At 40.2% G+C, this 22,160-nt stretch overlaps 2 long non-coding RNA genes across 4 annotated transcripts in view; one reads left to right on the top strand and one right to left on the bottom strand.

The window, feature by feature from the left end:
* LOC134479733 (uncharacterized) overlaps positions 1-14,005 on the bottom strand; it is a 16,807-nt gene extending 2,802 nt beyond the window's left edge. Inside the window, exons 1-3 of one of the 2 annotated variants that reach the window (XR_010053402.1) lie at positions 12,923-14,005; positions 9,313-10,516; positions 1-812 (exon numbers count right to left, since the gene is read on the bottom strand). The exon at positions 1-812 is cut by the window's left edge and continues 2,802 nt beyond it. This is a non-coding gene — a long non-coding RNA (uncharacterized LOC134479733). Of the gene's footprint in view, positions 813-3,912; positions 10,517-12,922 lie in introns of those variants that run through there. The other variant, XR_010053401.1, reaches the window with a different exon arrangement.
* Positions 9,086-21,866, top strand: LOC134479734 (uncharacterized). Of its 2 annotated transcripts, XR_010053403.1 has the most exons (5): positions 9,089-9,160; positions 14,004-15,699; positions 17,855-17,905; positions 20,322-20,417; positions 21,311-21,866. It is a non-coding gene; the product is annotated as an uncharacterized LOC134479734 (long non-coding RNA). The 2 variants fall into 2 exon arrangements; XR_010053404.1 differs by lacking the exon at positions 20,322-20,417 and having other exon boundaries at positions 9,086-9,160; positions 21,311-21,865.
* Positions 21,867-22,160: the final 294 nt, after the last annotated feature.

The following is a 22,160-nucleotide window of genomic DNA, read 5'->3' on the forward strand; positions in this document are numbered from 1 at the left end:
TCTTCCTTTAGTCATCTCCTGGGATTAAATTCTTAGTGTCCATCATGTCCTTTGTGTTTTGTTTTATTTGGATTAAGCTTTTTTTAACTAAAAATAATCTGTTACACCTCACTACTAAAGTTGTAATCCACTATGTTCAGATAGCCCCTCTAAGCTTGGCGTAAAATGGAAGGCTCCTTTTTCTAATGAGACTTCCTCTTCTCCACCAGATCTGGGGATATTCTACCTGAGGAATGTCACATGGTCCTTTAAAAACCTGCAAGTTCAACTTCCTCTTTCCCCTGTAAGAACCTGGCCAGCAAGTACCTGGGATTTCTGGAATGCCTCTCCATAAAAATGAGGCATTCACAGTAAGATAAGCTCAAACCAATAATGTTACATTTACCCTGGAAACTCTTTCCCACTCTCCAAGGTTCATATACAACCCTTAGTCACCCCAAATACACTGAATACACACCAACTATTTCACTGAAAATTGTTTAAGAGAGCTGTTTTGTTGAGTATCCTCTAAAAGATCTGTAACACTAAAATCCACAGAAAAGGCCATTCCCCCTTCCCCAACCCAGCACTCACTCCCAGTTGGATCAGGATATTGCAGACCCCACTGATTCCTGACTTCAACCTTCCAGCCTGGTGTGCAGTGACACCTGAACACCCTGAGCAAGGAAACAAAAGATGAGGAACCACAGTGGGTCCCTAATATAGAAACGCACACACAGACCACAATTACCTTTAAATTATTCCTTTGTAGCTCATGGTTCTTTGCTTATATAGTTTCCAGTTCTGAAATGCCATTGGACTGTTCTGTGTGCCTTGTAAGGAAAATATAATACAGTTCATTCACTTTTACAGGTGCATATAGTCCAACGTGCACACATTCACAATATTGAAATCATCTTTGTTTGAGTGTTTATGATGGTCTTGGGCTTTTCTATTATAGAGTTTATATATGAACACTATCATTGTAAGTCCCAGGAGGTTCTCTTGAGCAGTTAAAACTAGGATTAAGATCACAGGACAATAGTTTATAAATGCATGAATCTATAAGCTAATAAAAAATTGCTTCTCAAAAAAAATACTAGAGGAAAAAATTTCATTTTGTAAAGAGAATGGTATATTCAAGGGAAAAATAAAAATACTCTTAGCTTCTTTAGAACTTTTGGTTATAGATAGACAATTAAATATAAGAAAATTAGCCATATGCCATGTTTCGCCCAGCTTTTCCACAAAATGGTGCTTGGAACATTTCTTTTTTATTGGATATTTTTATTTACATTTCAAATGTTAATCCCTTTCCTGGTTTCACATCAATAAGCCCCCTATCAAATCCCCCTCCCCTACTTCTATAAGGGTGCTTACCCTCCCCAACTACCCTTCCTTCCCACCTCCCTAACCTGACACTCCCCTACACTGGGGGGTCCAGCCTTGGCAGGAATAAGAGCTTCTCACCCCATTGGTGCCCAACAAGTCATCCTCTGCTACATATGCAACCGGAGCCGTGGGTCTGTTCACGTGTGCTCTTGAGGAGTGTTTTAGTCCCTAGGAGCTCTGGTTTGTTGATATTGATGTTCTTGTGGGGTTATAAGACCCTTCAACTCTTCCATCCTTTCTCATATTCCTCCAACTGGGACGCCATTCGCAGCTCAAGGGTTGGCTGCTAGCATTCACCTCTGTATTTGTCAAGCTCTGGCAGAGCCTCTCAGGAGACAGTTATATAAGGCTCCTGTCAGCATGCACTTCTTAGATTTATTAATATTATCTAGTACACACACACATATATATACATATATATGTATATACATACACACACATTATATATATATATATATATATATATATATATATATATATATATGGACTGGGTCTCGAGGTGGGAATGGTCATTCCTTCAGTCTCTGCTCCAAACTTTGTCTCCATATCCCCTCCTATGAGATTTTTGTTCCCCCTTTTAAGGAAGACTGAAGCATTCGCTCTTTGGTCGTCCTTCTTCTTGAGCTTCATGTAGTCTGTGGATTGTATTAAGGGTGATCCAAGCTTTTGGGCTAATATCCAATTATCAGTGAGTGCATGACATGTATGGGGTTTTTTGTGATTGGATTACCTCGCTCAAGATGATATTTTCTAGTTCCATCCATTTGCCTATGAATTTCATGGTCATTGTTTTTGATAGCTGAGTAGTATTCCATTGTGTAGATGTACCACATTTTCTGTACCCATTCTTCTGTTGATGGGCATCTGGGTTCTTTCCAGCTTCTGGCTATTATAAATAAGGCTGCTATGAACATAGTGGATCATGTGTCTTTGTTGTATGTCAGAGAATCATTTGGGTATAAGCCCAGGAGTGGTATAGCTGGGTCCTCAGGTAGTTCAATGTCCAATTTTCTGAGGAACCTCCAGACTGATTTCCAGAATGGTTGTACCAGCTTGCAATCCCATCAACAATGGAGGAGTGTTCTTCTTTCTCCACATCCTTGCAAGCATCTGCTGTCGCTGGGGTTTTTGATATTAGCCATTCTGACTGGTGTGAGGTGGAATCTCAGGGTTGTTTGATTTGCATTTCCCTTATGACTAAGGATGTTGATTAGAGCATTGTTTAACTTCCTTGTATATGTGGGATTTCTGTTGTTATTATGGTTATTAAAGACCAACTTTAGTCCATGGTGATCTGATAGGATACCTGGGACTATTTCATTCTTCTTGTATCTGTTGAGGCCTGTTTTATGACCAATTATATGGTCAATTTTGGAGAAAGCACCATTAGGTGCTGAGAAGAAGATATATCCTTTTGTTTTAGGATGAAATGTTTTATAAATATCTGTTAAATCCATTTGGTTAATAACTTCTGTTAGTTTCTCTATATCTCTGTTGGTTTCTGTTTCCATAATCTGTCCATTGATGAGAGGGGGTGGTTGAAATCTCCCACTATTATTGTGTGAGGTCCAATGTATGCTTTGAGCTTTAGTAAGATTCCTTGCATTTGGAGAATAGATATTCAGGATTAAGAGTTCATCTTGGTGGATTTTTCCTTTGATGAGTATGAAGTATCCTTCTTTATCTTTTTGATAACTTTTGGTTGAAAGTCAATTTTATTTGATATTAGAATGGCTACTCCAGCTTGTTTCTTGGGATCATTTGCTTGGAAAGTTGTTTCCCATCCTTTTATTCTGAAGTGGTGTCTGTCTTTGTCACTGAGGGTGTCTCCTGTATGCAGCAAAATGCAGGTCCTCTTTATGTATCCAGTCTGTTAGTCTATGTCTTTTTATTAGGGAACTGAATCCATTGATGTTGAGAGATATTAAGGAATAGTGATTGTTTCTTCCTGTTATTTTTGTTGTTAGAGGCAGAATTATGTTTGTGTGTCTCTCTTCATTTTGTTGCAAGGAGATTACTTTCTTGCTTTTTCTAGGGTGTGCTTTCCCTCTTTGTGTTGGAATTTTCCATCTATTATCCTGTGTAGGGCTGGATTTATAAAAAGATATTGTATAAATTTGGTTTTGTCATGGAATATCTTGGTTTCTTCATCTGTGTTAATTGAGAGTTTTGCTGGATATAGTAGCCTGGGCTGGCATTTGTGTTCTCTTAGGGTCTGTATGTCATCTGCTCAGGATCTTCTGGTTTTCATAGTCTCTGATGAGAAGTCTGGTGTAATTCTGATAGGTCTGCCTTTATATGTTACTTGACCTTTTTCCCTTACCGCCTTTAATATTCTTTCTTTGTTTTGTGCATTTGGTGTTTTGACTATTATGTGACAGGAAGAATTTTTTTTCTGGTCCAATATATTTGGAATTCTGTAGGCTTCTTGTATGTTTATGGACATCTCTTTCTGTAGGCTAGGGAAGTTTTCTTCTATAATTTTGTTTAAGATATTTATTGTCCCTTTAAGTTGTGAGTCTTCACTCTCTTCCACACCTATTTTCCTTAGGTTTGATCTTCTCATTGTGTCCTAGATTTCCTGGATGTTTTGGGTTAGGAGCTTTTTGCATTTTACATTCTCTTTGATGGTTGTGTCAATGTTTTCTATGGTATCTTCTGCCCCTGAGATTCTCTCATCTCTTCTTTCTATTGGTGATGCTTGCATCTATGGTTCCTGCTCTCTTTCCTAGGTTTTCTATCTCCAAGGTTGTCTCCCTTTGTGTTTTCTTTATTGTTTCTCTTTCTATTTTTAAATCCTGGATGGTTTTGTTCAATTCCTTTACCTGTTTGGTTGTGTTTTCCTGTAATTCTTTAAGGGATTTTTGTGTTTCCTCTTTAAGGGGTTTCTACTTATTAACTTGTGTTGTCCTGTATTTCCTTAAGGGAGTTATTTATGTCCTTCTTAAAGTCCTCCATCATCATGATTAAATATGTTTTTAAATCCAAATCTTGCTTTTCCAGTGTTTTAGATATCCAGTGTTTGCTTTGGTGGGAGAATTGAGCTCTGATGATGCAAAGTAGTCTTGGTTTCTGTTGCTTAGTTTCTTGTGATTGCCTATCATCCTCAGGTTGTTTCTGGTGTTAGCTTGTCATAACCCTCCTATAAGCCTGTGTGTCAGCCCTCCTGTAGACTTGTTTTCTCTCAGGTGGATCTGAGAACAGAGAGCTGCTCCTTGGTTTGTGTCTCCTGAAGCCTCCAGTCAGCATTCTAGGTGACTGACTTTCAGCTTTTGATGCAGGCAGAAACTGAAAGGGCCTGCTCCTGACTGCTCCTAGGTGTTCCCAGAGAGCACAGAAGGCACTATGTGGGTTTCTCTTGGGTCAGGAATGTGGGCAGAAGTAGTTGTCTTCTCTGAGTCCTCAGAATTGTCCAAACTTCTGAGAGTCCAGCTCTCTTCCCCAAAGGATTTGGATACAGAGAGCTGTAGGAGCAGTTCAGCTCCAGGTGAAGTCAGAAACTGGAAGTTAGAACATTTCTTATTAATAGTAATAATATTTATCATATTTTCTAGAAAATCAAGTCATAGTCATTGTTCTCCTTTAATAAGCTTTTTAGAACAAAAATAATAGTAATAAGAGGGTGCATAAGAACAACAATGCCAAACAATCAGAGCTTCCAGGGACTAAACCGCTAAATCCAAACACTATACATGGACTGACCCTGGGCTCCAACTGCATATGTAGCAGAGGATAACCTTGTTGGGCACCAGTGGAAGGGGAAGCCAAGGTTGGACCCCCAGGGCAGGGGAATGTTGGGGAAGGTGATAAGGAGGGATGGTAAGGGTGGGGAACACCCTTATGGGGGAGGGGGAGGGAATAGGGGCCGTATGGACAGGAAACCAGGAAAGGGAATAACATTAAAATGTAAATAAAGAAATATATCCAATAAAAAATAAAAATTAAAAAAAGAGGGTACATACTGTCTATGGGTTGTGCTTGTGTATACTAATTTGCATGCTGTTTAATTCTTATAACAGCTAAATTAACTGTATCATTATTATGACAACACAAAAAGACACTGGGAATGAGACAAGGGAAAACCCATGAAAGATAAAATGAGTGTTCAAATCTACTATCATCTTCCCAATGGAACCACAGCCTTCTTAAGCCTTGCATAAATCGTGACATTGACATAGGACCCTTGGTTTCCTCTTTGTGGGTTTCATCAAAAACCATATCATCTTGAGATCTCTCTGTTTATTCACTCATCACCATGCTGTTCTTTGTCTCCCTCTCACTTTTCAACATAACTGCCAACAACTAGCCACAAAATCTCCCTTGGAACCATGCCTCCTCCACTTGACAATTCCTTCCAGATTTAAGATTCACACATACTCACACACATGCAAGTTCACCCACTTTCGCTTTGTCCCTCTGAGGATATTTATGTAGTCTTTATAGTCTTGGCTTGCTGTTGCAAAAGAGATGTTGAGCTGGCAGTGTTCATAAAGAATGTGTTCTTCATCTGCAATTAACTGCACATTCTGAGCAAATCCTTTACTCTCTTTGAAGCTATTATTATTACTGTGAAGGTCGAATGAAATGTCATATGCGACCCCACTTGGGAAATTCGAAGTACTTAATAAAAAGACAAGTTTTTGTTTCTGATATTGTCCACTTTTGGAGAGAAAAAATCGAAAACTATTTAAACTATAAATCAAATGATCATTTGATTATCACCCAAAAACCTTGCTGGGACAAAGCAGTATTGTAAAGAAAAGGAAGCAGTAGAATATAGCACTTCTGATCATCAAACTAGATCATCAAACTACCAGGTGCATGATTTCAGCCCTAACAATCTCAACACTACTGGCCTTAGAGGGTCTGTGTAATGATTATCTATAAGGTTTGCATAAAGCATCTGTGATAGGTAGAATCTAAGGTACCGTTAGGATTCTTGCCTCCTGTTCTACATGCCCTGTTAGCATGCCTAATACCATCCATTGAGTGTGGGTATGGTTAGATTTCAGTCATTTGTTAAAATTACAAATAAATCAATTTTGATAAATATATAAATCATCATAGATTCATCAGGCCTTTAATATACACCAAATCCCTTTCTAAAAGAAGAGAGACAAAAGACAAAAGAGATAGAGAGAGAAATATTGATGTGACTGATTGATTTTCATGATAGCCATGAAGAATTAAAATGTCATGTTGTCTAATACCTGAGTTAGTTTCTAGGAGCCCTTAGAGAGCTTACTAACAGCCCCCAAGAAATCAAAGATATGAGCCCCACAGCTGTAAAGGCCCTAACTCTTACCTGTAACCAGAATGATGTTGGAAACAGATCCTTCCCTTGCCCAGCTTCCTAATGGGAACAACGTCCAAGAAACATCTGGATTCTTAATCTGTGAGATCTAGTTGAGCCACTCTGTAACTGTGACCCAAGAAGTGTAAGCTGACAAGAGCCTGATATAGCTATCTGCTGAAAGGCTCTGCCAGAGCATGACAAATACAGAGGCAAATGTTTGCAGCCAGCCATTGAACTGAGAACAGGGTCTCTATGGGAGGAGTTAGAGAAAGGATTCAAGGAGCTGATGGGGTTTGCAACCCCATAAGAACAACAATACCAACCAACCAGAGCTCCCAGGGACTAAAACCGCATCCAAAGAGTACACATGGACAGACCCATGGCTCCAGCTGCATATGTAGCAGAGGATGGCCTTGTTGGGCATCAATGGGAAGAGAAGCCCTTGGTCCTGACAAGGCTGGACCCCCCCCAGTATAAGGGAATGTCAGGACATGGCAGCAGGAAGGAGTAGTTCGTTGGGTGGGAGAAGACTCTCATAAAAGCAGGGGGAGAGAAACTGAGAAAGGGGATAACATTTGAAATCTAAATTTTAAAAATCCAATTAAAAAAAGATAGTAAATCATTGTGTAGCTGTTAACTGTGCACAAATAGAAGACACATGGCATGCACTCACTGATAAGTGGATATTAGTCCAAAAGCTCAGGATGCCCACAGTACAACCCATATGGTTGTTGCTTTATTGCCTGGTTCTCCTTAACCTTTGCACATTTTACACTCATACAGTTCCTCCTTACTCTTTGTGCTCCCCACATTGGAAAAGCTTTCTGTGTCCAAGGAAACTAAATTACATTTAAATAGAATTTCATACCTACTTAGCCATAGAACTGGGACCAAATTCACAGTTTCTTGATAGCTACAAAGCCAAAAGTTCCTTTGCTCCCATTTTCTGTCTGTTCTTCTTCCTTCTCTAAGGATTCTGGATCTTCTTATTCATTTTGCTAATTCTGTTCATGTTTATCTCTTTGGTTTTTTTTTGTTTTGTTTTGTTTTTGTTTTCCAACATGGAGAGGTTTAATGAGAGAAGAAGAGTAGAAGAGGGGAGAAGCAAGGAGGCTGGCCATGGGCACATGGAGGGAAGTGAGGAGGGGAATAGGGAGAGAAGGGACAGAGACAAAGAGCATGAGAGCAGAGAAGAGAAGAGCAAAGAGAATCATGTTCATCTCTTAATGCAAGAATTTCTGGGGTTGGGGATTTAGCTCAGTGGTAGAGCACTTGCCTAGCAAACACAAGGCCCTGAGTTCGGTCCTCAGCTCCAAGAGAAAAAAAAAAAGAAAGAAAGAAGAAAGAATTTCCACTACTATAATGTAAATATTTGTCTCCTCAGAATCTATACTTTAAAGCCTTAATCTTCACTGTGCCTGTATTTGTAGATGATACAAAAGAAGTAATTAAGGTTAAGTGAAGTCATAAGAGAGGAACTTTGTTAAAATAGAATTAATGTCCTGAAAGGAAGCAAAATCAGAACATCCTCTCTATGGGACAATGGACCGTGCCAGGAACCTTGGTAAAGTTGATTGGTTTGGAAGCCCAGGAACCTCTGAGAGGATGGTAGGAGCCTCACCTGCTTTTGACCCGGCCTCTGTCACATGACCACACTACCTATCATCACCTAGATTAGAACAAAGTTCTCCATGTTGATGAGGTGTCTAGAGGCCTGGGAGTTTAGCCAATAAGCTTCCCTTCCCAGACACTTCTTCCAGTAAAAAGTATTTTTAATCTCGGGTCCAACCTGAGGAGGTAGTATGTACTCATATTCCATGATGAACAGTCTATAAACAATATGGATAAACACTGACTGTCTCTTTCATCATCTTCAAGGCCACACCATCTTAGTCTCCAGCAAAAGGCCCCTCCATGATCCCAGACAATCATAGATGAGCTAATCTGGTGTTCCCCAATCACCAGGTCCCAGGTTCATCCTCAGCCTATGGGCCTCCTCTGTTCTTGTCTCCTCTATGACTTCCAGTGGCATCTGGATGTCCAGGAGTCTGAGAACCCTCAGCCCCAGCCTCTTTGCAGGCCCTCAGGCCCCCTTCATTCCCAATCTCATGTGGTTTTCAGTGGCAACTGAGTACTCAGGAGCTTGGCACTTGGGAACCCCAGCTTTGGTCTTAACCTATGCTGTTTTTCACTCAGGCTGGGGCCCCCTCCCAAGGCTGCATCCTCCTCCCCGCTGAGCAGGGCTTCAGGGCTTCCTATGAGCCCATCACCCAACGGCAGGCATAGGGTAAATGCAGTGGAGCAGCATCTCCCATTTTGTCTGATGAAAGAAGTTCCTACACCCTAGTGGCGGGGTAGACTGTGGAACCCCGCACTCTCTGACATCACACTGAACCACACCTCATACTCTCTGACATCACACTGAAAATATACAACCCACAAGCCAGGAGAGAAAGGCATTGTCAGAAGCAAACATGCCGCCACCTTCGTCTGGTACGTCCAGCCTCAGACTATTAGAAAGCAAGTTTTTGTTCCTTAAATCACCCCAGCCTACGGTTTTGTGGTATGGAAACATAAGTCAACTCTGGTCCTTCCCCAGTGTCTAAAACAAGAAACTCTTCCACCCAGACAGTTTGAGAACATACCAGTTTCAAAGTAGCTTTATAAGATAGATGGCTCGGCAGTTAATTTTACGGTTGATCTTCCAGAAGAAGCTGCTTCTGTTTTCAGCACTCACAGGGCAGCCCACAGCTCTCTGTCTGTAACTCCAAATCCTAGAAGATCCAATGACCCTCTTCTGGCCTCTTGAGGAATTGTATGTGTGTATGCACATGCATATATGCAGACAAAATACTCATAAAATAAAATAGATAAATCTTTTAAAAATAATAAAATAAAGTACAATGAATAGAACTGGCCTTGAGGCTGTGATCCAACCACATCATACCTTCTATGTCCTGTAATGCATACACAACAGGTACTCTCAAGTAACTCTCCCAGCAGAACATTGGCTCTTGCTTTCATGTTTTATACTAAGAAAAGCTAAATACCTATTCATCTACCCTGTCAACCATCCACTGCTAATCCTTTTCACAGTAAAAAATATTATTAGGGCATTGCTCTGAATGAGTGATCTTTAAATGCGGTTTAATATACCAGTGTTGCATATTATTAGCTAACTAGGTATATTGCACAGAAGCAAGCTGGTTAATGTGAAGATTTTATTAGAGAGTTAAGATCCTTGAAAAAATTCCCAAGACTCTATGCACACTTCTATTAGAAGAGAATATGTTTTTAAAAACCCAGGGGTAGGACAATATCATGGAGGAGAGAACTCCTGGGCTTAATAAGGACAGAAACCATTCAATGCAGGGTGTTGTAATAAGCAAAATACTTCTTTGTTGCCATTTGAGGACTAAAAGAGTATTATCAAACTTGACTTAATGGGCTAAGTGTGCAGTGCTGCTAGAATAGATGTTTCCACTCATTTTTTCAACACTTTCCATGTTGATAATTGAAGCACATGAAGAAAGGATTGTAGGAGGCTGTCTAGATGCCATCTGCACTGCATAAGACACAATGATGTTCCATATAAGTGCTGTGATGCTGTCTATAACATCTTGATTAATAAAAAAGAACAAATTTGAGCTTTGGAGATGGTGAAGTCAATAAAGTACTTACCATGAAGCATGAGGCCTCAAGTGTATATATCCAGAAACAATGTAAAAGTCAGTTGTACCAGTATATACTTACAAACCTAATTCTGAGCAGACAGAGAAGTGTGGATCCCCAAAGGACACTGGCCAACCAGCCTGGCCTGTTTAGGAAGCATCAGACCAGAGAGAGAACCTGTTATAATAATAATAATAATAATAATAATAATAATAATAATAATAATAATAATAAAGTTTAATACCACCAAGGAATGATACCCAAGATTCACCTCTGTTACACAGGTACACATACCTACACATATGTCCACATTAACACACACATACCAACGCAAAGAGCACCCTCACAGAAACAGGGGGAGGGGAATGGAATAGGGGTACTGGGAGGGAGATAACATTTGAAATATAAATAAATAAAATAACCAATAAAACTTTAAAAAAAAAAGAACAATCTTTGGCTAGCATCTTGTGTAGCGTAGGTTTGAAATGTTCCCTAAAGGCCGATGTGTTTCAGCACTTGCTCCTCTGCTAATACACTGTTAGGGAGGTTTCAGAGCCTTTGGAGAACCGACATAGCTGGAGTAAGCATCTCCAGAGACCAGACCTAACAGATTTTAGCCTGGCTTTAATTCTGACCCAAGCACTGTGCTTCTTTTGCAGCACCATGTAATATCTGCTATATCATGCCCTTCCTGGCCCAAACAGGAGCTCTTTCCTCGGTGCATCCCGCGCCTGTGCTGTGACAGACTGTACCCTCTAAATTTGTAAGCCACAATAAATTCTTCATCCCTTGAATGGCTTCTCTATATGGCAATTTTAACACAGCAATGAGAAAAGCAACCAACACTCATTGTAATGCAGAAGGTAAATAACAGCTATATTTGGCCCATTGTTTACTTTACTATTATTTACTTATTTGATTTCTTATGGGGGGGGGGTCTTCTGAACCACATGTGTTCAGATCCCCTAGAACTAGAGTTGCAGCAGCTCTGGATCACCAAGTGGGTGCTGGGAATTGAAACCAGTTCTGCAAGAGCGGTAAGCAGTCTTAACTGCTGAGTCGTCTCTCTAGGCCTTACTTGTCAAATGATATTTTGTCTTGCCTTTGGGTTCCCCTCTGTGCAGATCATCCTCCTTTCCATGCATTTTGTTGGAAGAGGCAACCTACAGGAGTCATATACATGTATGTATGTGAGAGATAGAGATAGAGATAGAAAGAGAGAGAGGGGAGAGGGAGAGAGAGAGAGAGAGAATGTGTGTGTGTGTGTGTGTGCATTTCTTTAGTTGTTTTAAAAATTATCCCACATGTTACCTACATTAACATGTATTTCATCAACTAGCATGAGTTATGCCTTCTGTGAGTTGGACACTGCAGTGGACATTATGTCTAAGCAGAATGAGTCTAAATAGTTTAGTATTTACAGAAGTTATGAAAGAACAGGACACAGATACAGAAACATACATATACTCTGCAAGGGCCCTCAGCATCATGCTGAAAAGAAGCACAATCATAGCAATTTGTTCTTCCAGAAAAAAACAATGAAATCATAATATTTCTATGAATCCAACATGGAAACAAAAGTATGGATGCCCTATGAAATGTGGAAGCTTAAAGATCCAGAAACAGAGGAATGAGTAAAGGAAAGATTGGATGACCAGTGAGCTGGATAGTGGGATACTGCCCTTCTCTACCATAAGCAAGAAAGGAAACCATGAAGGTCATAATGTAGAACGAAACTCGGTGGTAGCCAAGGTACATTGTTCCCAATTCCAAATTCCTTCCATGTAGTTAAAAGTAAGCACTACTCCTCTTTTCTTCTAGATTTCCAACTAAAGTAAGGTACTTTCTGTCCCACTGATCCTGGGTCTGGCTTGCTTTAGTCAATGTAATGTTGGCAGAGTAGCAATGTCCCATTATAAGCCAAAGCCATCAGAGGAGTCACATGGTCTCTGGTGATTTATTCTCCATCCTTTGAAGAGCATGCCTTAAATATCTGTGTCTCTGAGCCTCAGATGGAGAAGACTTGCAGTGGTCACAGGCTTGAGTGAAAGCCTGATACTGAGCTGAATCCGAGATGCTCTACCCCAAACCAATGTCCTTCTGAGATCTTTGTTTGAAAACGTCTAAAGCTTAAAGCACAGTGATTTTTTTATATTGTTTGGAGCAAAGTCTGAGTCACACATCAAAGACCTTACTGTAGCCACTCAGCTGTTTAATTAATGCCTATTGTCTTGTACTTCATGCAAGACATTATTGGAAACTGGAGTCACATCTGAAAGCACAGGAGATATAAGTCCCAAAATGCACCTTAAACTCGCATGACAGCAGTTGTCCATGGGAGAAATACTCAGGAACAATGTTGAGACAATGCCCTTGGGATGGGAGAATAGTAAATCCTATCTGACTGCAAAGAGTTCTGGATGCAGTTGTAACAACCAATATAAAAACACGCATCCAGTGAGTGCTGTGCAGTTACACCCAAAGGAAATGAATCTTAAGAAGGCTAGACAACTAATCAGGAAGAAACATACAAGAAACATAGCAGGAATACCTTTGCAAGTACAAAACAGGATCTCAACCTACCTCAGAATTTTCTGCAGTATTTTAAACTCCTTCAGTAGTGCAGAACTCGTGGGTTCTGATTTAACTGCTTGAGACTCAGGCATCAGTGTCATCCTGTACTGTTAACTTTTCCAGTCCACTTTAGTGAGCTGCCAGACTTCAAAAGCACTGTTACATTCTCTGCTTCACAGAGGAGACTGTCCTTAGCTGGCCAGACACCAACTGCAATAGAGGCAATGATGTCTGTAAATGATAGCTTCAATGCTGTGCATGGCAGCCTGGGGCTCAGGATTTCCCAGATTCCCATCCAGGTCAGAGATTCTCCAGTGTCTAAACTGTCACAAAAGGGCAGCATTAATCTTTTTGTGATGAATACTTCAGGTACTTCAGTTAGGGATTTCTGTCCCTTCAACAAGCAGTTGAACATTCAAATACGGTCAATTTGAGTTATTCATAACATGCACCAATACAAATGAGGATACCTCTAAAACTAGGTTCCTAGGTGGCAATTCAGAAGGAGAGACCCGGAAACCTTTTGGTTAGGTCGTAGATTTCACCAAATGTTCTTAAAGTTATTTTATGAGCTTTGCTTTCTTCCCAAACAATTTTGAGAGGAGACTCCCTGGAAATCAATCAAATTGTTTCCTCCCTTGTGCCAGGAAATAACCAATCTTCTTCCAATTCTCATTGTCAGAAATAATTTCTCTCTAGTTGTAATTTGTCAACAGTTCCAAGGATCAGTGACCAGCCATTCAGAGGAAGAGTGGTATTGGCTTGCATTTTGGGTTGATTTTTTTTTTTTTGGTTTGGGGTTTTTCCTCTTACCTTCTGTCTGTCAAGTAGGGGATAGTGGGAGTAGACTCACAGAAAAGAGTTCTTAATATCTTAACACAGGAAAGCCTTCCTCTCTGTGGCCTCTAGTCACACTCTCAAGTTTATCAGAGTTTCAAGGAGCAATCAGCCAGTAAACTAGAAACCAGCCCATAAGAAAGAATGCCAAGCCAGTGTAAGGTCACTGACTCAAATTCACAAAGGGCATCTTCATATTGGTGTACTATGCGGAGAGCTTATTTAATTATACTTTCCTTTCTCTGGCTCCCAGGTTGAACAGGACATGGTCACATCGATGAAAATAAACACCACCTATAAATATGTTAGTTCTCTGCTGGTTTTAGTCTACATTTGACACTCACGTGTATTCCAGGATAGCTCCGCTCATTTTTTTACAAAAGAGTGACAAAGCAAAGATGAAGAGAGGCCAGAAAATTAAACTGGTGACCGAACGATCTGGCAAGTGGCCAAGTGAATAGAGAGTCCAAAATGAAAGCAGAAGAGAAAAACAACAACAAACGCTGGAAGGGTGATCTGGTGGACGTCTATTAAACTATTACAGATGTGGACCGAATCACTCTGTACTGGTTCCACAGATCTCAAGTAGCAGCCCTGAACACATCACCCTGAATTCTAAAGGCGGAAATAGGAATAATCAAGTACACACTGATGTCTAATAGACAAAGCGACAACTCATCGGGACCGAGCTTTCTTTCCTCTGATTCACAACAGTCCTGAAATTAAGATTTAAAGAACCTCACTGAGGTTGCAGAGCTGGCCTATCTGAACATAAATAATAAGACCTAACACCTGTTGGGCTTTTACCATATGCTAGATATTTTGCTGAGCATTTTTGTCCCTTATTTTGCCCCCTAATTCTTTGAACCCTTACTATCTGTTTTATACTGTGAGGAAGCTTACTCTTATAAACGTCCATGTGAATGTCTCCAAATTACACAGCTAGTGAGTAATGGAAGGAATTTTGGAAGCCAAGCCATCTGATTCCAATATTCACAAGGATCCAGCCAATGACTCCCAAAACCCCTACTCCATTTCCTTTAGTGGATGTAGAAACTCATATGTATGCATCCCTCCCCCCAAAAAAGAGAAAAGGATTTGATTTTTATCAACACACAGTAAGTGACAACTCTGAGATTAATATTTGAATAAGTCTCTGGTTCTTTCCACTAAACTATGATTATTTTATTTTGAAGACAAATAGGGAAATTTTTTAGCATAGCAGGACTTCTTAACACAAAAGTAATGGGTTAAGCTAAAATATTCAGTAGTTGCAAAATGTGCATTAATATTTAACAAGGAAAATTGTGCCTTTGGCATTCATTCATGACCTTTGACAGGAACATCAAGTACAAATGCTTTGCCCCCTCACACCCTAACCTCTTAATAGACAAAGTGTTGATCGGCTAGTTAGCAAGACTAGTACACAAGTCATTCTCACAGCTTTAGAGAAAAAATACTCAAATCGCACAGAGAGAGAGAGAGAGAGAGAGAGAGAGAGAGAGAGAGAGAGAGAGAGAGGTGGGGCAATAGGGTTAGCAGAACACCAGGCCCAGCAACAAGCCCTAAATCTATAAAATGGCGATCTTTCATTGGACTATGGCTATGAGGTTTCTCTAGGGAAAGAAAAGAAAATATAAAATATAGAGCCCAGTGTGTCTTGAAGGACAAGGCTTTCCTTAAGACATGTACCCATGCTTACTGTGTACACTTGGACAATATCTCTCCTCTGACTTCTGAGAACGGCAAGAGTCAAGGTTACTCTCCAACTCTCCACTTTCTCTATATTAACTTTCTTACAAATTGTAATTTCTCCCTCCTCATATTCAAATGGACAATGGAATTACAGAAGATTTGCATACCCAGAAGAATCTAATAACTATAACAGATTAAGCAAAACGGGGTGCTTTCATCTATAGATTTGGCATGCGACTGTGGAAAACGTCAAGGTGAGCAAGACAGACGCCTGTATTCATTAAAAAGTCTAGCAGATGACACATGCCCTGGTCTCTGTAGTATGTAGTTAAGAATCTCAGCAGTGAGGCAATCATACCACCACCTTGATGCTATACTGATTAACTCAGATCATGCATGTAAAATTAAATGCTATTGGAAATCAGAGAGTGCATTCACTATGAGATGCAAGGACATAAACCCAGAGGCAACAAGCACACAGGTGGCCAGAGGAGATCCCAGGCAAACATCTGGAATATAATCTTCTGAAAGGCATCTACAGTAGAAACACAATTTAATAAAAATCATCATTTTCCCTAACTGTACCCCTCTGCTTTCCCATCATAGCTAAAGAGGACTCCATGGTTTCTTAGAAGCCTTGCCTACACACATTTAAGCAGCTATAAAACAGGAGACGCCTAGACAATTGATCTGGAGGTTTCCCATGGGAGAATGTGGTCCCTTTGGAAGGCAAATCAATGGTCATTGTGCTCTCTTTGTGTGTTCTGAATTTCAAATATCTCTCCTGGTTGTATTCAAACCCCACAGGTGATGAAGGAATGGTTTGCAGAAAGGCTCCAGCTCAAATAAGTTCCATTTCAGCCCAGGGTTATTGTGTCTCAGGACTGGTGTTCAGTAACCATCACTTTATCTAGATTGTCTTTTCCCCAGCTAATGTCCAAGCTCCCAGAAATCCAAAAGGCTGAGAGTTGCCTCAAACCCCAACTGATGAGTGGAGTTCAGAAAGACTAATAAGCCTTCGACAGAGGCTCAAACTGTAGCAGGCCAAGAGAGGGAGTGTTTGAACATGATTCCGCACTTTAAGCCCTGTCTCCTCTTTCCTCCCTCTTCTCTCCGTAAGTTAAAAGTTGCTTCCAAGGTCAAGCAGAAAACCTGAACCATTTGCTTACATTTACTCCTTTTCCATATAATTTCAATATTTCTGTATTAGGAAGAGGAAACTGGAGCCCTTCAAAAGGACATTTTTTAACTTTTTACTGACTGGGAATTTCACATCATGCACCCCTCTCCTGCTCATCTCCCTATACCTCCATATCTGCCCTTCACCCTTGCAACCTTCCTCCCAAAAAAGCAAAAATATAAATAAATAAACATATAAATAAGTATATAAATATGTATAAATAAATAAGTGGATGGATAGATAGATAGATAGATGATAGATAGATAGATAGATAGATAGATAGATAGATAGATAGATAGATAGATAGATAGATAGATAGATAGAAAAACATCTAACCATGGAAACTGTGATATGTCATGGTGTGTCAAACAGTATACCTTTTTACCCAAACATCTTTACTTGCAAATGTTCATTGAAATCAGTCATTGATCTTCTTTGAGGCCTCTGGCCTCTGCTCCACTATCAATATTGAATGCTCCCCAGTAGTTCTCTCACATATCCTGTTGTTGCCCTGTGTCATGAAGATCCTACAGCTTTGGTTCTCAGGACAGGCTGGGCCTTCAAGTATTTCAGCAGTTCATAGATGAGGTAGATGTCAGCTGCCACAAGCAGGGGAGCTGGCCACAACCCTCACCTGGGCAAAGTGGAAGAGCTGGTCCTCGTGGCATGGGCACAGGAGAGCTGATGGGCTGACCAACTCAGCCACCACTCAAGCCCAAATCCAGGGCTTCAAAAGGACTTTGTCCAGCATTCCTCCATAATTTCAGATCTTCCAGCAGTATTTCATGGAGCCTATTCCATTAATCAATCCCATTTTGTAATGGAAGCCTTTAGGCATGAAGGACTGGGGATAAGGGACTTGCATGGTCTGATATAGTAATGGTGGCATGGCTAACACTCTCACTCCACACTGCATTTCCTCTCCTGTGCCTCAAGGGCCTCTTTATGGAGACTTACATGATTCCAGTTATTTATGAAAATACATACAGCAAGGATAAGAGATAAATCTTCAAGGAGAAGAAATTCAACAAGATAAACCTAAATAATTAGGTAATTAACTAGTCCTTAATGTAACATTTGTCACAGAAATCTGCCAACAATGAAAGATATGTGAAGCCCAAAATATATCTATATTGATATCTATAATCACCTAATGGAATAGAGTCAACCTCAAAAAGTTTCAAAGATATAGCTGATTCTCACTTATTTTTCTCTGTTAACTTTTCTAGTGCAAAGACTTTGGCTTCTCCTCAGTCATATCACAGGGTAAGCACTCCTAGGTAAGTGACCACAAGCTAATCTGTTTCATCTTCTGGTATCTTGCAGAGGAAATTACCAGAGAGTCCTTCGTAAAACAGGATAAACCACTACAAAGTCCCACAACTATCCAAAGAACAAGAATGACTTCAGACTTTTTACTAAAAGTTCAAGTTCATTTAAAGACACTAAACTCATATTGTAGAAAGGTTGAAATTTGTCAACAAAGCTGAACCAATTGGCACACATATTATCCTCTTTCTCCGTCTCAGGCAACCCACTGCTCCATGGACCCAGTTGGCTTTGTCCCAGGTCACTGTATGCTCTCCAAGCCCACTGAGGTCCACTAAAAGTCCTTTTCTCTTCCCTTGACATTTCCCACAATCTCTCTCCCCTACAAACGGGGAATGAGTACATAAGTATTGTAATCACTGTGATTGGTATTTCCATAAGTAGTTGAGTTATTATTATTATTGTAGGCCATGCACCTTGCATACTTCAATCTTCACTAGGATAAATGCCCTACCTTTGTTTCATAAAAAATCAATGCCATTCAACAAAACAGTCAGTTTAGTGCTATCACTGCTTAAATGTACAGGATGTAAAATACACCCATCCCAGAACCTTTGGCCCATGGGGAGACCAATTAGCTTTTCATAGTTCTTCTTCCCCTTACTATCATGCATGAAAGCTATGATGATTGCCTGGATCTGCTCTAGACACTGTGGATAAAATAGCTAGCAAGATACACAGAGTCCTTGGACTTTCCATTGTGAATGCTCATTGGGGAAATAAATAGGCAATTTCAAATAAACAACTGGAAGAGCGGTATGTTACCATACGGGGAATGAGACATTTCCATGACAAGTCACAAGGAAAGGAGAGCTGGCTTCTAGGCAGTACAGTTAGAGGTTTCACTGAAGTGGCAACAGGATCCAGCTATGTACAGATGGAACTAGAAGAGGCCCTTTCCCTGAAGAAGAAAGTGACAGTGTAGATTCTCAGAGAAATGGAGAAATAAAGTATGTGTGGCGCTTAGTGTGTGAGGGGGAGAAGGAGAAAGCGGATGGTGCTCCTCTTGAGCCTTCCTAGCTCTCTCCCAAGTACATGAACTTCACTTCTACTCTCTAGACTCTGTAAGAGAAGAGAGAAAGATCCAAGAAAATGAGTATCAGTAGTCTGAATGCAGACATTCAGGCACAGTCATAATGCTAATGAAACTTGGTCCATCACTTTTTAATGTCATTTAAGAAAAACTTAACAGGTAGGGTGAGATAGATGATGTAATTCAGAATAAAAGAAAATGTCTCCCTGGAATCAAAGGGAATTTAGTATGCAAGTTAACTTAAACAGCATCCCTTAACTCCACTTTTTTTCTTGTCACTTATGACCATTTCTTCTTGTATAATCCTGACAGACATTACAAACCACTTGATTACTTGCAGAATACCCTCAGAGGGACTATATCTCCTCAAGAATCAATCTCTCTCTCTCTCTCTCTCTCTCTCTCTCTCTCTCTCTCTCCCTCTCTCTCTCTCCCTCTCTCCCTCCCTCCCTCCCTCCCCCCTCCCTTCCCCTTTGAGTACACCTTAAATATCTACCAGTAAGCTTTCAGGCTAGGTGTTCCACACTCCTCACAGCATGAGTTTAATGCCATCAATAACTAACCACAAAGTAGATCTCTCTTCTCCAGGAGCAAATCCCTGAATCTTAATTTCCTCCCATGCCCATCCTGATACTGTTTTCCTAGCAATACCATCCCAGCCCAGTCAACTATTTGATTTCCTCAGAGCTTCTGACTTCATAGAAACCACCTCCAGACACACCCTCTATGTTAAACAAGATCACTCATACCCAATTGAATGTTACTATCAGAGACTCTTGTCAGAGTACCAAAAATAGATGCTAAAGTGTTCAAACTAAAGGAGACATCTATATCAACCCTTCCAATGTTCAAGGAAAGAATATAAGAACCAGAGGACATGGAGGTATGCTTTTTAATAAAAGGCATCTTCCAGACATGGTATATCATTCTGCTCATAAACTCAATCCAGCTGTGGTTAACTACGCAAGACCTATACAAGATAGGGGAGAGCTCATGAGTATCCATTCTTCCCTGAGGGTCTATTGGCAGTTGATGGTTGTTAAGCGTAGCCACTGAACAGTTGTCCATGCTTCAATAAACAACCTCCTGCCCAAGTTTATGCTAGCAGCCCTAACTAAACTCAGTGAGTCATTATATAATGTATGGATTTGACAAATAATCAATTTGATAATTGATCTTTAAAACTCCAGAATTTCTTCCAAGTCACACCAATGCTTCTTTAACTAAAGGTTGTCTTCTAATACCTGGCATCATTCACTTACTAGTTACAGCCAATTCTGCTGGTACATTTTCATCTGTGCTTCCATATCCACTCTCCACCTCTCTCTACATAGCTTCCATCACTTGCAAGTCTACAGCATGTCAGGATCCTTTGTTAAATCACTTAACCCAAAGCACATTGCTGGAGGTGTTCCCCAGAATCTCTCCAGGTAAGCAATCTGATTTTTTTTTCTTCTACAACTCTACTGCCTTGTTCTGTTTTGTCATGTTATGATAGAATGCTTGTGACTAGGATATTTATAATAAATGGAAAAGTATTTCTCTTATTTCTTGAATCTGATATCCGCACATGGTATGAGGCAGACAGGAAAAAAAGACAAGTACTGTGTCTTCACATGGCAGAGGAAAAGAGGAAAAAGATGAATATTTTGTCTTCACATTGCAGGGGAGTAGAAATAGCAAGACTCCTACAAATATCATTCTATTTATCATAGCTATACCTAGTGATCTAAACACTATCTATTTAGCCTTCTTCTCACTGCTTGCTTTATTGATTACATTTCCAACATGTTCATGAATACTGAAGGACAAAAACATTCAAGCAGCAACTAATCGATACCTAAAAACCCAGTTTATATGCAGATCTTTCCCTCAATAGAAGGTCATTCTAACTTCAGATCTCAAATCTAAAGCAATGTGCCTCATTATTTAAAAAAGTTAACAATCAGATTTACAGACAAGTCAAAGCTCCTGGGTCTCTGCTCACAGTATTTCCTGTTTTTATCTCTAACCTCTCCCAGGCTTAGGAGAGATGAGCTCAGCCATCTTAACTAGTTTGTGCCACTCTCTTCTTATTCCTGTTGCTTTTCTTTGCTTTGAGTATATTCCATAGGTCAGTCCTAATTCTTCTGGAATGCCTATCCAATTAGCTCTTTTATAATAGCATTTCTTGGCCTAACTTACATGCCTCAACAACCCAGAATTCCTGCTGTCCTTTGCTATCTCCAGTTCTCTGTATCATCATGGAACACCTGTCTTCCAAGTCATATGAAACAACGATTCCCACATGTGAGCATAATTCAAGTTCTGTCTTTTACTCTAGCCAACATGATGAATCCCCACGGTTCCCCCACCTAAGAATTGTTTTCAATAAACTGGAGCCACATGACTGAAAAAAAAATAAGCTTGCTACCTGGAGATGACATCCATCATTCATAACACGACAAGAGAGCTTCTGCATGGAGAATACAACTGGACGAAAAGAAAGAGCTCCTGCTCAACAACAGATGTACCTAAGCATCTGCATCCCCGCACAGCCTTTCCCAATTAAGTGTGCCTCCAGAGACTCAGAAAAAACCTCAATCAACATTCCTTCAGCAAGGCCAAATCCCCGCCAAAGAGCGACAAGCAGTCACTGGCCAGAGCTAGATCTCCAACTCTGCTTTTCTCATCAACTACACCTGTGCCTGAGCCCTTGCCCTCTCCCCAGTGATGGGAACCAGAGAAGGAACACACAGGACTCAAGGACATTGGTGCTCTCTCACCCTTGCTAGTCAATCCCTTGGAATCTTTTCACTTAAAAATTCATTTATTAAACTCTGTGGACCAGACTCTATGACAACCCTTTCACTTATAAAAACCTAAGTGAAGTTACCATCACTGGATTCGCAGTCATTGTTATTTGTAGAGGGTTAAAGGTGCATAATATATTGTTATAAAACACTGTGATATGTAGGATGCTTTTAAATACTGGGTGAATACAAGTGAGGAAGCAATAAATCCTCCCTTGCATGACAGTTGATAGAGAAGAAAAAAACTGGGAGAAGTAAAAGGAAGAAGGAAAACAATAAAATGCAAAACAAAAATATTTTCAGGAAATACATGCACCAAAACTGTAAGAATGTAAGAAACTTACTTACTTAAGCATGTAAGAAACTCCATTCACCTTGATG

Source organism: Rattus norvegicus, chromosome 7, assembly GCF_036323735.1.
Source record: "Rattus norvegicus strain BN/NHsdMcwi chromosome 7, GRCr8, whole genome shotgun sequence".
NCBI classification, from domain to species: domain Eukaryota; kingdom Metazoa; phylum Chordata; class Mammalia; order Rodentia; family Muridae; genus Rattus; species Rattus norvegicus.